The sequence below is a fragment of the Miniopterus natalensis genome, chromosome 14 (genome assembly GCF_054644295.1).
Source record: "Miniopterus natalensis isolate mMinNat1 chromosome 14, mMinNat1.hap1, whole genome shotgun sequence".
Lineage (NCBI taxonomy): Eukaryota > Metazoa > Chordata > Mammalia > Chiroptera > Miniopteridae > Miniopterus > Miniopterus natalensis.
The window spans coordinates 6,412,085-6,426,264 of record NC_142094.1 but is presented as its reverse complement, the minus strand read 5'-3'; the positions used below and the strand labels follow the sequence as shown (position 1 = coordinate 6,426,264).

The 14,180-nt window shown below is 52.6% G+C and overlaps 1 protein-coding gene across 1 annotated transcript in view; it reads left to right on the top strand.

Moving 5' to 3' along the window:
• Positions 1-14,180, top strand: part of GRID1 (glutamate ionotropic receptor delta type subunit 1) — a 618,720-nt gene that overhangs the window by 141,744 nt on the left and 462,796 nt on the right. The window lies entirely within an intron of this gene.

Below are 14,180 nucleotides of genomic sequence, written 5' to 3'. Positions count from 1 at the left end.
CTCATATTCCCACTTCACATGCAGTCGGTGTGTGCACTTACCTCTGCAGTTTTTATCTTGTGTAGATTCACCTGACCCCACAGTCAGGATAGAGCAGTTTCCTGTGAGGACCCTCAGTTCCCTTTTCATGGCCACGGCCACCCACGTTATGTGTCTCTAAAGGGTATGGAGGACTGGTGAGGGTTGGCAGCCCCATAGCTGGGGCCAGGATGGAATGAGTGGACCCTGAAAAGTCCTGCTTTGTTTCTTGGTGAAATAATTCCTTTGCCAAGAATGTAACTAAGAAGAGAAGCCAGCATATGTTTGCATTTGCTTAAATACTCTGCTGCTCTGAGACTGAGTGTTGTCCTCAGCTCTTGAGCAAATATGCTGTTTGGAGCTTCCAGGAGGAATTGAAAGAGCAGTCACTGTGCTGAAATAAAGATGAGGTGGTGATGGGCACAGGGTGGCCCAAGACTCCGGGCGCTTGAACTGGACTCTGTCTAGGACCTGGCCTCCCTCCCACCCACCTTAATCTCTGGCCCTGGGGAGGATTTGGAGATGAACACACAGCCCCGAGGAGCCCACAGGGCATCTCTCAGGGGACCAGCCTTCCTCTGAGAACCCTTTGAGTTGGTGGCTCAACCCCGATGTCGGGTCTGCTCTGAGGCTGGGCTGTGTGGGTAGGTGTGGACACGACCAGGGCTGGAGGATGCTGGGGTCCACTGTCTGCAGGCCCTTCCCACCTCACTTCTGCTGGCACCTTTGTTCCCCTTCTACTCTGACCTATAGAAACTCTTCACACCCTGGTTCTCCCTCAAGCTTCGAGGTGGTTTTGCTGGGAACCTCAGCCACAGGAGGTAGGGATCAGCCCTCCAGTCTGCCCACCTGTCTGGGCTCCTGTAATTCTTGCAGACTGAAGACACCTGATGGCACCTGTGCAAACTCTGTGTTTCCTTCTTGTTATGTCCCTGACTCCCACTCAGCTCTGGCCTTTATCAGTAATTCCATCATGCTGCAGGGTGACCAATAGCTTTCCTCTGGTGGACCGCCGCAGGCAGGGGGTCGACTTGAAGGCCGCGTTGGGGAGAGTTCTGAGGCTGTATGTGGGAGTAATGGAAAGTGTGTGGCTGCTCTGTGGGCTGCCCTGGCGAGGGACAGGGACTGGCAGCAGCCCACCACGTGCGCTGATTCCCATCTAGAAGGTGGGTGGCCTGCAAGTGCTGACATACATTCGAACGTCGCTGTCCAGGGTGCTGACCCCTTCAGCCTAAGACTTTCTGGAGGGCAGGGCTCTTTCATTGGATTCTGTGCAGGGCCTCCTGCCTTCGCCTGCCCTGGCCATTGGCCCCCTGATTTGACAACCTCGGAGGCCAAGATTTTGCCTCAAGATGTTCTCTGTAAAACTTTAACCACGTGACTATCACTGCTTGTCCTGGCTCTGCCCCTCATGCACAGCCCAGCCTCTGGCCGTTTTTCAAGCCTTGTGTTAGGTGAGCCCAGAGGTGAGAGCCCACGTGCTGTTGATGCAGCACATTTGGCCTCAAGAGTGAAGTGTGTGGGTGCTCCCTCGGCATGGCTGGCATTGGCCTGTCTGAGGGCGTTGGGTGGATTTACACTGCTGATATGCCCATGACAAATGGGGCCTCCAGAACCCCTCAGGGCCCCCAACACCCCACCACTGCAACACTAGCTGCAGATTAGCCCAGTTAAAGTAAAATTAACAGCAAAGTCTGCTTTATTCCTTCCAAAGTCAAACACAAGTGGTTTGAGGATAGAGCAACTTTTTTTGGATGCTGATCTGCAAGAGTCTTTACATATATTATTTCACTTAAGCCATTTGATAGCACTCTGCAGTGGGTTACTGCTGCCGATTACAGATGAGGAACGCATATCTCAGAGAGTGTTTGGACTGTAATGCCCATGCCCTTAGTCAGGCAGTATCCCATTTCTGCGATCTGGGCTTGCTAAGCCCAGCTCCCTTCTTCTGCTCCCAGCCAGGCAGAGCTGATGCTAGGAAGGGGGGTGCAGTTTGGAATAGACTTGGCATGCCCTTGGATGGTGAGGTTGGCCACTTCAGTGAATATCCTACGTAAGGTCCCAGCCTTGCTGGGTGAGGCCTGATTCTTCCTAACCTGTGCCTCAGTCTTCCTTTCAGCCCGGGAATGTCCTGTCCTGGGTGGAGCGTGAGGACTGGGCATTTGACTCAGTAATCAAAGGCCAGAGAAGCAAAAGCACTGGGCCCTGAGGCAGAACTTGGCAGAGGAGTGAGAGAGGAGCTTATATATATATGGTTGACAGAGTGCAAGATGTGCCATTTAGTAAAATTACATTAAATACTTGTATGCTTGTTGTGACAGTGAAAGGAAAAATAAAAGAGAAGCTGGCATTTGGGAGAGAAAATCTGTAACATTAAAATACCAAAAGTTTGGATCTAGCAGAATAGAACTTTTATTCTTGCACTTCAAATTCTGGGATATTCCTTTGTGTGTTGGTGGGGGCTGTGCTCGGAGCTGTAGCCTCACTTTCTCCCCAGGGCATAATATGTGGATGAGTGGTGGGGCTGTCCTGGGATTTTAGAAATCATCAACTCATTCATTCAACAAATATTCACCGAGTTCCTACCATGTACAATTATTTTGCTACACACTCATTTTAGATGAAGAAACAGGCAGGTGGAGTAACTTGGCTAAAGTTGCACAGAGCTGGGCCGTGAAGTCAGCACCCCAGGGCTCTTTCCTCTGTAGCATCTCCACCCCTGCACTGGGCCAGCTGGGATGCCTGGGATGGGTTGGCTGCTGGAATCCCACAGAAGCACAAGCTGTGGGCTCTGCATGGGTGGCCATTGTCTGTTGCACTAGTTTTAAAATTATTTTAAAATCTTCAAAGTTGCACATGATTATAATGTATATGTTAAGTTAGAAGAATGATAATAAAGTGAACTTCCATGAACCCATACCAATTTGAAAAATGCAAAGGAGCCCTACCCAGGGGACAACCGCTATCCTGATTGTGTGCTCACCAGTTCCTTGCTTTTCTTTATAGTTGATCCTGTAAAGAAATACCCAAATACACATTGCTTAGGTTGGCCTGTTTATGAACCATAAACACATGGAATAACTTTTCTGTATGCTTTTGTGATTGCTATTTTCACTCACTGTTAGGATTTTGAGATCCACTCATGTGATGAGGTGGGTATATTCAATCATTTTTATTGTTGCGTAGTATCGTGTGATTTATTACCTGTTTTATTGTTTTTTGTTTTAAATATATCTTTATTGATTTCAGAGAGAGGAAAGGAGAGAGAGAGAGAGAGAGATAGAAACATCAATGATGAGAGAGTCATTGATCAAGCCCGCAACCCAGGCATGTGCCCTGACCGGGAATCGAACCCCGACCACCTGGATCCTAGGTTGACGCTCAACCGCTGAGCCACGCCCTGCCTGGCATTACCTGTTTTATTGTTATGGGCATTTGGGTTGTTTCCAGACATTTGCTATTACAAATAATGTTAATAAGAACGTTCTTGTATTTGTCTTCTGCTGTCCTGTGTAAGAGCTTTGAAGGGCCTCTCCCGAGAAGCAGGATTGCTGGACTTAGGGTCTATGCACATTTCACTTTCTCAGGCTGTTCCAGGTTGTTTTCCGTTCCTGCTCATTTCCACTGCCACCTGCAGTGTGCGAGAGTCTCAAAGCTCCCGACCTCGCCAACACCTGGTAGTGTTTTAATTTTAAGATTTTCATATGAAAGTGATATGTTACCATGACTTTAATGTATTTTCCTGATAACAGATGGGCTGAATTTCTTTTCATGTCTTTACGTGCTGTTTTTGTTTTGTCTCCTATGAAATGCCTATTTATTGTTCTTAAATTTTAACCTATTTTAAAAATTGAGTCTTTTCTTTTGTAAGTTAGGTGGGGCAAATATTTTCTTTCAGTTAGCTGTCTTTTTAAAAAAAAGATTTTAAATTGATTTTTAGAAAGAGAGGAAGGAAGAAGGAGAGAGAGAAACATCCACCTGAGAGCAAAACCTCAGTCAGCTGCCTCCTGCACGACCCTTGCCGGGGATCAAGCACACAGCCTGGGCATGTGCCCTGGTCGGGAACTGAACCCGCGACCTTGTGGTGCACGGACGATGCCCAGCCAGCTGAGCCACACCAGGCAGGGCTCCGTTAGCTGTCTCAATGCACAAAAGTTCTTTATTCTTTTGCTGTCAGATTTACTCATCTTTCATATGCTTAGCTTTTTCCTGTCTTTTAAGAAAAATTTATCTTTGTTGCTGAAAGTTTTAAAGTATTATTAATAAAACAAATATTATTTTCCCCATTGGCCCCCTCCTCCCCGCCTTTGTCCTGTCTTATTTAAGAAGTTCTTCCCCACCCCAGTGTCATAAAGACATTTTCCTGCTGAAACCTCACTCTGCACTGAGGGGAGATGTTGCCCTTCTGGCTGGGTATCCAGTTATGTCCCCACGCAGGACGCACATGGCTGCCGATGCTAGGCCACCTCTCCCTGCAGCCGTGGCTGACATTTCTCCCCAGCACTGCTCTGCTCTATTACAGCCTCGGGGCCAATCCTTTGCTTGGTGGTGATTGCACAGCTGTGGCAAGGTCATCAGGGAGAGCTTCCTGGAGATGGTGACATGTAACAGGGCCTAGAACACTAGCAGGAGTTAGGCAAGCAAAGGGCTGGGGGCGGGGCATAGGAAGAGTATCCCAGGCCATGGGACGAGCATGCCGGAAGGCTGGATGGGGTCATGGGAAGAGGGAAAGATCACATGGTTGTACTCTGGCCAGCGGCTAATAGTGAGGATGGAGCTATAGGCTGCACGGTTGCAAGGGCCTCACTGATGAGCTCCGAATCCCTAGATATTTTTGGGAGCTATCCCTTGCTACCTCAGATGGTGCCTCTAGGCCCTGTTCTTCATGCCCTGTCCAGACACCTGAGGGCAGACATAGGGTCTGGAGGTCTTTACCTGCAGAAGGCTCTGGTCCTTCCACTGCCTGCATCCAGGCTTACTGGCTGCATATGAAAGGGGAGAAACTAACTCATGTGGAGGATTTGTGATCTGATTGAGGACAAAGCCCAGGCCTAGAATCTAAGCCAGAGGTAGGGCCTGAATGTGCCAGATGACCTGGTGACTCAGGAGACTGGGGTGGCTCATGTTTCTCCAGTCCTCAGTCCATGCTGAGCACTGTGCAACCTGCCTGAGTGGCACCAGCTCACTCGTCCTCACTGAAACCCTTCTAGGTGTGTTTGTAGGACCCTTGTTTTACAGATGGGGAAATAGGAGCTCAGAGGAGTGAAGAGGCTTGCTCGAGGTCATGTCGCTGGAAGGCACAGCTGGCCAGATCTGACTCCCAAAACCAGGTATCACAGCCCTGCTCACAGCTTCGCGGTGCTCGTGGCAAAGCTGTGGGAGCAAACACCACAGGGAGGCTCTTCTTAATGCACAGCTTATTGTAGCATCACTGGGAACAGCAGCAATAGCCACATATCCATCTTTAGCTAATTAGCTAAGTATATTATGTTACATACATTTAATGGAAAACTGCAGTCCTTTTTTTTTTTTTAGCCAAATATCACAGCGGAATTTACTATTTTAAGAAAGACTACAAAAAGCTAGGAAATGCTTGGCACCCTAGACTCCCAGATTTTCACTTCTGGGAGGGGAGGCCAAGGGATGCAGAGAGTTGGCGGCCACCCTAAAGCATGCAGCACTGTGGAGCACACAAAGTAGTGATTTTATACAATAGGTCAGGTTTATTATTATTATTTTTTACTTTGCCACAAGTACCTATCTCACAGGTTGTAAACACTGAGAAAACAAACAGTTAAGGCCATGATGGTTGGAAAAAACCCCAAGTTACCCACTCTGCGTTGGGGCATCCACAAATTGCACAGTAGTCATGTTGGGGGAGCAGGCTCAGGGCAGGGAGTATAGGAGGCTCCGTTACAAACCAGCGGCGGGATGTGGGGGTCTGAATGAGTGGAGCCCAGACCTTGACCAGCAGGCCACTTCTGGGCCCTGCTGCTGGGAGCAGGCCCTCTGGGCTCTGGCACCAGGCCCAGCCCACTGCTCTTTGGAAGCTGGAGGTGGTGCCCCTGCTGCCCTCCCTAGAGCCAGGTAGGGCAGTGCCCTCTTCTAGGGCTGTGGGGCAAGGGAGGACTCAGCTCTAAAGAAGATGTTCCTTCTGTGGGCTTAATTGCACTTATACAAAGGAGGAGGGAGCCGTGGCGTCCTGGGGCTGCTGCTGACAGTGGGGGGTGGGAAGGGGGAGTCCTGAGGTGATACCTACCTGTGCCTACCTGGGGCTCAGGGCTGGGCCCAGGACAGGCTGTGCAAAGCCAGCGGCTGAATAAGTTAACAGGAGGGGTGGGTGGGAGTGGGGGAGGCTGCTGTCTTCCCTGTCAAGGGGCCAGGCTGCTGCCCTAGAGGGCACCCGGGCAGAGTGGCGGGTACCTTAAGGCAGGTCTTTTGTGTCAGAGTTTGCAGCTATGACTTCACAAGGTCCTGTGACGTGCTGGGCCCTCTGGGGTGGGGACCCCCTTGCCTTCCCTGTCTCATAGGCTCTCTCCCCACCCTGGCAGAGGCTGGAGTGAGGCCAGCCAAGCCATAGAGGCTGTGAGGGACGCTTGCATGGAGGGGAGGAGGGACAGAGGGCAGTGCCTGCTGGGCTGTTTGTGTCCCACAAGCTTGGCTGGCGGCTCCACGGCCTCAGAGCCCAGACTTGCAGCCGGCCGCCAGCGTGTCCTGTGGCAGCTCCATCTTGCTCTCCAACTCCTCTTCGTTTGGGTCTAGGGGTTCAGCGAGGTGGCCAGGTTTGTGAACTCGCGCATGACAGTGATGGGTGTCTCACGCTTGGCCGGGCCACGCGGTGCTGCGCCAGGGGGTGCTGTACTCCTCCCAGAGTATGAGGCCCGAGGAGCTGGAGCTGGCAGTGCTGCGTGGGGCAGGTCCCCAGTCGCCACGGAGCTGGGTGGCGGCGCAGAGGGGCCCTGAGGCCCAGTTCTGCTGCCCCTCCACCCACACCCCTGTGGGGAGCGTGCCGCTGATGGGGCAGGCCCCCCACTGCCCCAGCTGTAGCTCCTTAGGAGGCAGCTGCAGCACGGGCGCTGCCAGCTGACAAGTGCAGCGCGAGAAGCTGCACAGCCACCGTGAGGGAGCCTGTGTTTGGGACGGAGGCAGTGTCTTGGGACAGGGACGGCAGGCGTAGTTTTTCCACTGCATTTTTACACCTCTTGAGTTTTGTAGAACCTATGTAATTAATGTAATAACGGGCTGCCTCCCCTCCCTCGTGCTTATTGCCCACGGGGACTTCTTTGAGCTTCAGCTTTGTCATCTAGGGAACGGGTGGGGTTTCTGAGCTGCAGGAGTGAAGTGCCCGGAGAGTGCCCGGCACACGTCAGGTGGGCTGTGTGGTAACAAGCCACGTGTGGCAGCATTCTCTTTGCAGGGCTGGGTGGGCACAGGACCTGGGAGAGTCTTGGTGCAAAGGTTTGGTTGTTTGCCTCTCTACCCTGGCTCAGGATTTCCCTTCAGTATAGGCGTTAGGGACATGGACTCAGGCGCAGTCTGCCTGGGTTGAGTCCAGCTCTGCCTCTCTAGTTGTGTGACGTTGGGCAAGCCACTCACCCTCTCCGTGCAGCAAGCTCCTCACTTGTCAAATGGGATAAAATAATCACCCTGCCCGCTGTGGTCTGTCTGTGGATTAAGTGAGTTAATATCTGTCAAGTCCCGGCACAGGCTAGGTGCACAGTAAGACTCTTTACTTAGGAGCTGGGCCGGGGGCAGCTGTTGCTTGGCCTCCAGGCTGGTGCATCTTTGCTCTGGGTGCTCTGTGGCCCTCACTGCCTCTTGGTTGTGTTCCTGCTTCTTGTGGAAACAGAGCTTAGGGTCAGCTCTCCCTCCTGCAGGGGACGCTCCAGGCCTTCCTGCCGTCTCTCTGCATGGCCACGCAGGCTCTGGTAAGCCACCTACCTTCCCGGCCGGACAGCCGGCTCTTCCCATGGGAAAAAGCCATCAGCTGTTGGACCTCACTCCTGAGTCTCCTTGAAGGGAAACTCCCATGAAAAAGATTAGGACAAATGCTATTTTAATCAATGCTCCGTACCAGCAGTGTCTAGTTTCTGGCCCCTGGCAAAGCAGGCCAGACAACTGAACCTCTGTGGCGAGTGATCTCCTTAATAACACACATCGTATAATTATGGCTTTAGTTTAAATTGAAGTAATAAATACTTTCTCAGAACAAATGAATAAGTGAGTTTAATTGCTGAGAAACCTACTAAGAAATTTGACAATAACTTTACGGGGATGAGTGTTTTGGGTTTTGTTCGTCAATCTAATTACAAAGCACCTGTACTTCGGGGCATGTTAATTGTAATGTTAGCTAAAAGAATAAAGTTTATTAACTCTGAAGTTTCCTCATCCCCCCATCAGATTCCAGATCTGTCTAGGGATGCGAGGTCTCGTGGGATGCAGGCGTGGAGAAAGGACAGGAGGGTGAGGCTGCCCCGCGCCTCCCCCCACGTGCCCCACGGTGCAGCTGTGCCAGAGGGAGTTGGAGTGGCCGCAGGTCCTGGAACATAGTCGCTGTGCACGAACTTGGCCAGACCTTCTGTGCTTTCCTCTTCCCACGCGACGCTGCACTGCCCCCTTGAAGGAAAGATGTGGCCCAAGACATCCCCCTCCTGCTGACCCTGACTCCCCAGGTCTCCTTGGCCCCTGCACACAAGATGAAACAGGTTTTGTTGTTCAAATTCCAGAATTCCAGAAAGGACACCAACGAAATGTGGCCCCATCTGGGAGGACCATTGGCCCAAATGGGACCCCTCCCATGTCTTAGTGAAATGAAACATGTCCTCATCATGATCTCGGTTGAACCATCTCCTACCCTCTTTTCTGATAGGACCCAGCAGTGTCAAGGTGCCTGCATTCTTTATTGAGGCATAATTGGCAATAAGACACTCATCAGACGTGCACTGTTCGATGAGTTTAGATAAATGCATGGACCAGCAGAGCCACCACTGCTGTCGGGGTGAGAACATTGCAGGTTAGAAATGTCTTTGTTTGAAGAGAGAAAACTGTAGGTCACTTGCCCGGACCTCAGTCACTTCGGCACTGGCTGGGAGGCCATAGTCTCTGTGCCTGCAGCATGTCTGGAGCCACCTCTGCTCCTATGAGGATTCTGAGGGACCTGAGGTATTAGTGTGGCTGACCTGGAGAGAGGGTGCAGGACAGGGACCTGTGGGGGGCAGGGAGGGGCGGGCAGAGGCAGGGAAGGGCTTTAATGGAGCCTTCTCCAGCTGGGAAGAGAGGTGGTTCCTCAGCCTTGCCCAGTGATGGCCAGCCCCTCCTTGGGAGGTGGCACTGGGTAGTTGTCAGTGTCCAGAAGAACGATGTTCCCTGCTGCACTGCTCACTACCCTGGGTGAGCCTGGTAGGCTTCAGGGCCCTGGTCTTCCTCACCTGTAAGGTAGGGGTCACTGCATCTCCTTCCTTGGCTGCTGGCAGAGCCGGGCTAAGCATGTGCTGAGAGAACAGGAGCAGGGTGAGAGCCTTACACATTGAAAGTCTTCCTTTGCCACTTGAGGGATCCCGCTGATGCCACCTGGCTCTGAAGAAGCCTTTTGGAGGCCCGGGAAGTAGGCTTCTCTTGCCAGTTGTTCGGCACGACTTGCCTGGGCAGGGCCTGTGAGAGGAAGGCCTGTCGGTCTTGGTTGGGTTGTGCCCAGACAGCATCTGAAACAGCTTTGGGAACGTCCTTCCCCTTGGGAGTCGGGAGGCAGGAAGGCTCCGGGGGACCTAAGATGTTTCCCTGTGGAGTGTCCTGTGGGAAGCTTGCAGAGGGCCTCTGCGCCTTGCCCACTGTCACCCCTCTTCTCCCTCTGCCCCACACGCTCCCCTCCAGCTCCCTGCTGCTCCATGAATGTGCCAGGCCAGCTGGGCCTGAGAGCCTTTGCACTGGCCATTCCTCTGCCCGGGACACTCCTTCGTCTGCAGGCCGCTTCCTGCCATCAGGGCTTTGCTTCAATCCTACCCGCCCCAGGAGGCCTCCTTTCACCATCTCATTTGAAAATGGGGCTCCTTTCCTCTTGACACCCTTCCCTGCCATGTTTTTCTTCCAGTGAATTTATTGCCATCTATTTTTATGTTTGTCTCCCCTCTAGAAGTGAGCTCCACACAGGCAGGCCTTTGTCTGCTTGGTTGAATGATGCTGCGCACCCAGTGTTTAAACAGCTCCTGGAGCATAGTTGATGCTCAAGAAATAGTTCATGAGTGAGTGAGGGAACCTGCACTTAGGGGCATCTCATTGGCCACTTACTCTTCCAGGAAGGCTTGTGTCTTTGTGTGAGGTTTCTACCTACCACAGTATCTGTGCTGACTATGGAGCCCAAAGGTGTCCACAGGCAGATCTCCGCCCTCCACTCCTGCCTGAGCCCACAGCCGCCCTGCTCCTCTGCGCCATCCTCCTGCAGGCATGTGGGCTGGGCCCACGGGCAGGGCAGACAGGCCCAGCCCTAGAGAAAGTTCTCCCCACAGTTCCATGGGAGAAACTAAATGTTTGTATCAGTGTGAGGGCTTCAGTGGCCACCAGGGTTTTGTGGGGGAGGCTGTTGGGGGTTTGGGTTCCATTCCTGCCTCAGCCTTTTTCTAACTGACCTGTGGGCACAGTGACAGCTCTTTTTCATCCTTAGTTTCTCGTTTTGATAGCGGGGATCTCCCCACTAGAATTACGCCTACCTCAGGGCTTCTTGGCGGTTGAGATGAAATGAAATGATGGATCTGAGAGCGATGGCGCTCCCGGTGGTCCCAGGCCGTCCTCATTTGCCTCACTCCCCCTCAGTGCCTGAGACAGAGCCGGCTATGCTGGCCTCTGACTGAGCTCAGTGCTGGGCAGACTGCCCTTGGGCCCTGAAGCCTAAAGCCCCACTCTGCCCAGGGGCGGCGGATTTGAATCACATCTGGGAGCAGGAAGAGCTTTGTGAAGTAGAGGAAGGAGGAAGGAGATTCCAGAAGGGGAGTCTGTGTGTAAGATATCCCCTATGAAGTGGTGGGGCCTGTTCATGAAGGAGGAGGGCTGGGGGCCAGAAGCTTCGTGCAGGAGCCGGGACGTGGTGGAAGGTGATAGTGGGATGGGTGGGTGAGGCTTAGTCACTCAGACTTGGGGCACCTGAGGGCCTATTGTCTGTGTCTGTGCTGGGGCTCGCCTACTCTGACATGAGGTCCAGCTTGATGGCAGGCTCTCCTGTCCAGGGACGCTCAGGAGCGGCAGCCTGGCCTCCTTGGCTGCATCCCTGGTGCGTGAAATGATGGAACTGCTTGTATATGGTGTGGCCAGTTCTCCTTTAAAGGAAGCCCAGTGGTGTGGATTGTGGAGGCAGCTGCCTATGGGGATTGGGTGTCAGGGATGTTTCCCAGTGGAGGCTCCAGGAGTGGTGACCAGATGGGGTATGCCTGACACGTCCATTTTCCTTTGGGTAGCCTCATGTCTCCTCGCCAGGCCTGTTTGTCCAATTATCTGATGGTAGTTACCCTCCAAACCATGGGTGTGACCTGTGAGGGCTTGCCTGCCACCACCCCACCCCCACAGTGGGAGCCTCCATGTGAGCCTGGTGCACTGTCTTTTGATTTGGGGTAGGAAGGCATTGGATACCAGGGCTGAAGGAACAAATGGAAGAGATGGTCCTGGAGTCAAGACTACCCAGTGGGAGCTGGGGCTTCCCAGAGAGACCACCCTAAGGGAGCTGGGAGCATGGAGGAGGCACTGAGCCAATGTTTCGGTATGAAATGGGTTAGATGTAACAGAAATAAAAAGACCAGAGATCTGGGTTTTACACACACACACACACACACACACACACACACACACACACACACACACACACACACCCTTGGGTGCCTGTGGTAACTGAAGTCAGAGGCACAGATGAATGTTGTTGCAGCCAGCTATGAATCTTGCCAGCAGTGACCAGGGAAGGTCAGGGCACTTGCCTCCTTCTAAGTGGGCACTGGCTGCAGTAGAGGGCCCAGGGAAGCTCAAGGTGAATGCATCCTGAGGACTCCAGTTGGTTCCCTCCTGGTCAGGAGTGGAAGTCAGAGTGAGAGGCAAGTGCACTTGTGGCCTGCAGGATGGGGATTGGGTGTCAGGGATGCCTTGGTACCTGGGGGTGAAGCATTCTTCCTCCCAAAGGGTTCTCATGGACCTCTATCTGTCGCCTTGGGGACTGCCACTTCAGTCAGAGGCCCTGGCCACAGAGCCAGGTGGTGGCCACGGGGAGCTGCTCCAGCCTCTCTCCAGCACTGCAGAGGGCACTGGCACTGGTACGCTGAGGTTTCTGGGCCCCACGTCTGTTGGGGGCATGGGGCAGTGAGGGGAGCAATGTGTGGTGCCATGGAGCCTGCAGGCTCCAGCGCACCAGAGTCACTGGGCCACCTCTTCCCAATGCCACATCCAGTGACAACACTTCGGTAGATAGAAGTGGGTCATGGTGGGAATATTTGCACCTCGGAAATCTGCAAGTTCTGTGCCCCAGGGCCTTTCTTCTGGAGAGCCAGTTTAACACCACACCCCATGCCCCACTCTCAGGGTATTTATTCTCTGTGGCAAGGTGGTGACACAGAGGCTAATTAAGGGCATAGTTTATGCTGAGGGAAAGGTGGGTAGCACAGGGCTGAGTCATGAGAAGGCTTCCTGTGGGACCCACCCTGGACCCTGAAGGGCAGGGAGGTTTGGGTGGATGGAGACGGGTGTTCCAGGAGGGGACTGGCCTGAGTGTAGAAAAGCGTCAGGTTCTGAGATGGGAATCATGGGAATTAACGTTAGGTGAGTTTTCAGGCAAAAATGAAGGCACGGAGAGCCAGGCTAGAAGGTTGGACTTTACCCTGGAGGGCAGTGGTTCTTAGTGGGACGTCGACTTATGTCTGGAGACATTTTTGGTTGTCCTATCGGGACTGGGGAGGAGTGCTAGAGACGTCTGGTGGGTAGAGGCCTCTAAGCAGTCAGTGCCCCTCCTCCCAGGACAGCCCGACAACAAATGGCAGTAGTGCTAAAGGTGGGAAATGCTGCTGTGGGAGCTCAGACAGACTTATGGTCAGAGTGTATAAACTCGTATTTTTAGTTCAGTGTGTAGTGAAGTAGAAGTGTGTGTGTACGCGTGCATGTGTACACATCCACACATGTTCATGCACATGTATGACAAGAGTTGGAAACAAATTGACCAGAGTGGGTGAAAGGGGAAGTGGGCATTAGGTGCTCCCTGAGGATCCACTGCCGGCCTGGGAAGGTGGTGATTCATTGATCCCAGAGAACAGAGCAAGAGAGGGCTGAGAGGGAACCCAAAGTCCCATTTGAGTCATGGATTTCCAGGGTAATAGAATGTTATAGAAATGACCCTCTGTACCCCCCTTTTTTTCAGAGGAGGGGATGGAGCCTCAGAAGGTGCCAGCAGGAGCATGTGGAGTTTGAGACAGCAGGAAATCAGGGGAAGTGTCTTTGGACAGTGGAAAATGCAGCTTCAGGAATAGGGCCACCTGCTGTTCCCTGGGAAGTGTCAGGAGAGTCCTGGGCCTGGAGAACTGCGCCTTTGCCCGTGGCCACCATGCCCCAGACACCTGTTTCCCCTGTGCTCCTTGTTATAATCTCAGAGGGACGGTTTCAACTTCTGTCTGCTACTTCCTTAGCTGGGCCACTCTGACCTGCAGTTTTCTCATCTGTCGATGGAGATACACTAGTATCTATACCATAGCATTATCAGAATATTAAATGAGATAGTTGGTGTGCCAGGCAGGGGTAGCAATGAGTGGGGTGTTGTGATTATTAACTTTTTAACAGAAGTTTGGCAGGGGTGGGTGGGGGATGGCGGGTGGGGTGGACGTGTATCCCATAGCTCCAGAGCAGCCCTGGGTCTGGGTCCACTACCTGAGGTCCAAATGTGTGGGGGTCAGGCCCCAGTGACAGCAGCTACAAACTCTCCCCTCATTCAGAGCACAAAAGCAAGGGCTGTCAGTGGTTCCTAAAAGTAAGTAAACTTCTCTAGTAATGAGAATCTGTATTTTCTGATTGTAAAGTTGTGAACAGCACTGAGACATACAAAGTAAAGATCAGATTTCTCCTTTGCACACCCTCCCATTGCACTCAGTTCCCTCTTGTCCCCAAGGTCACCACCACCATTTTCTTTAGGGGTCTCCCAGTGGGACAGC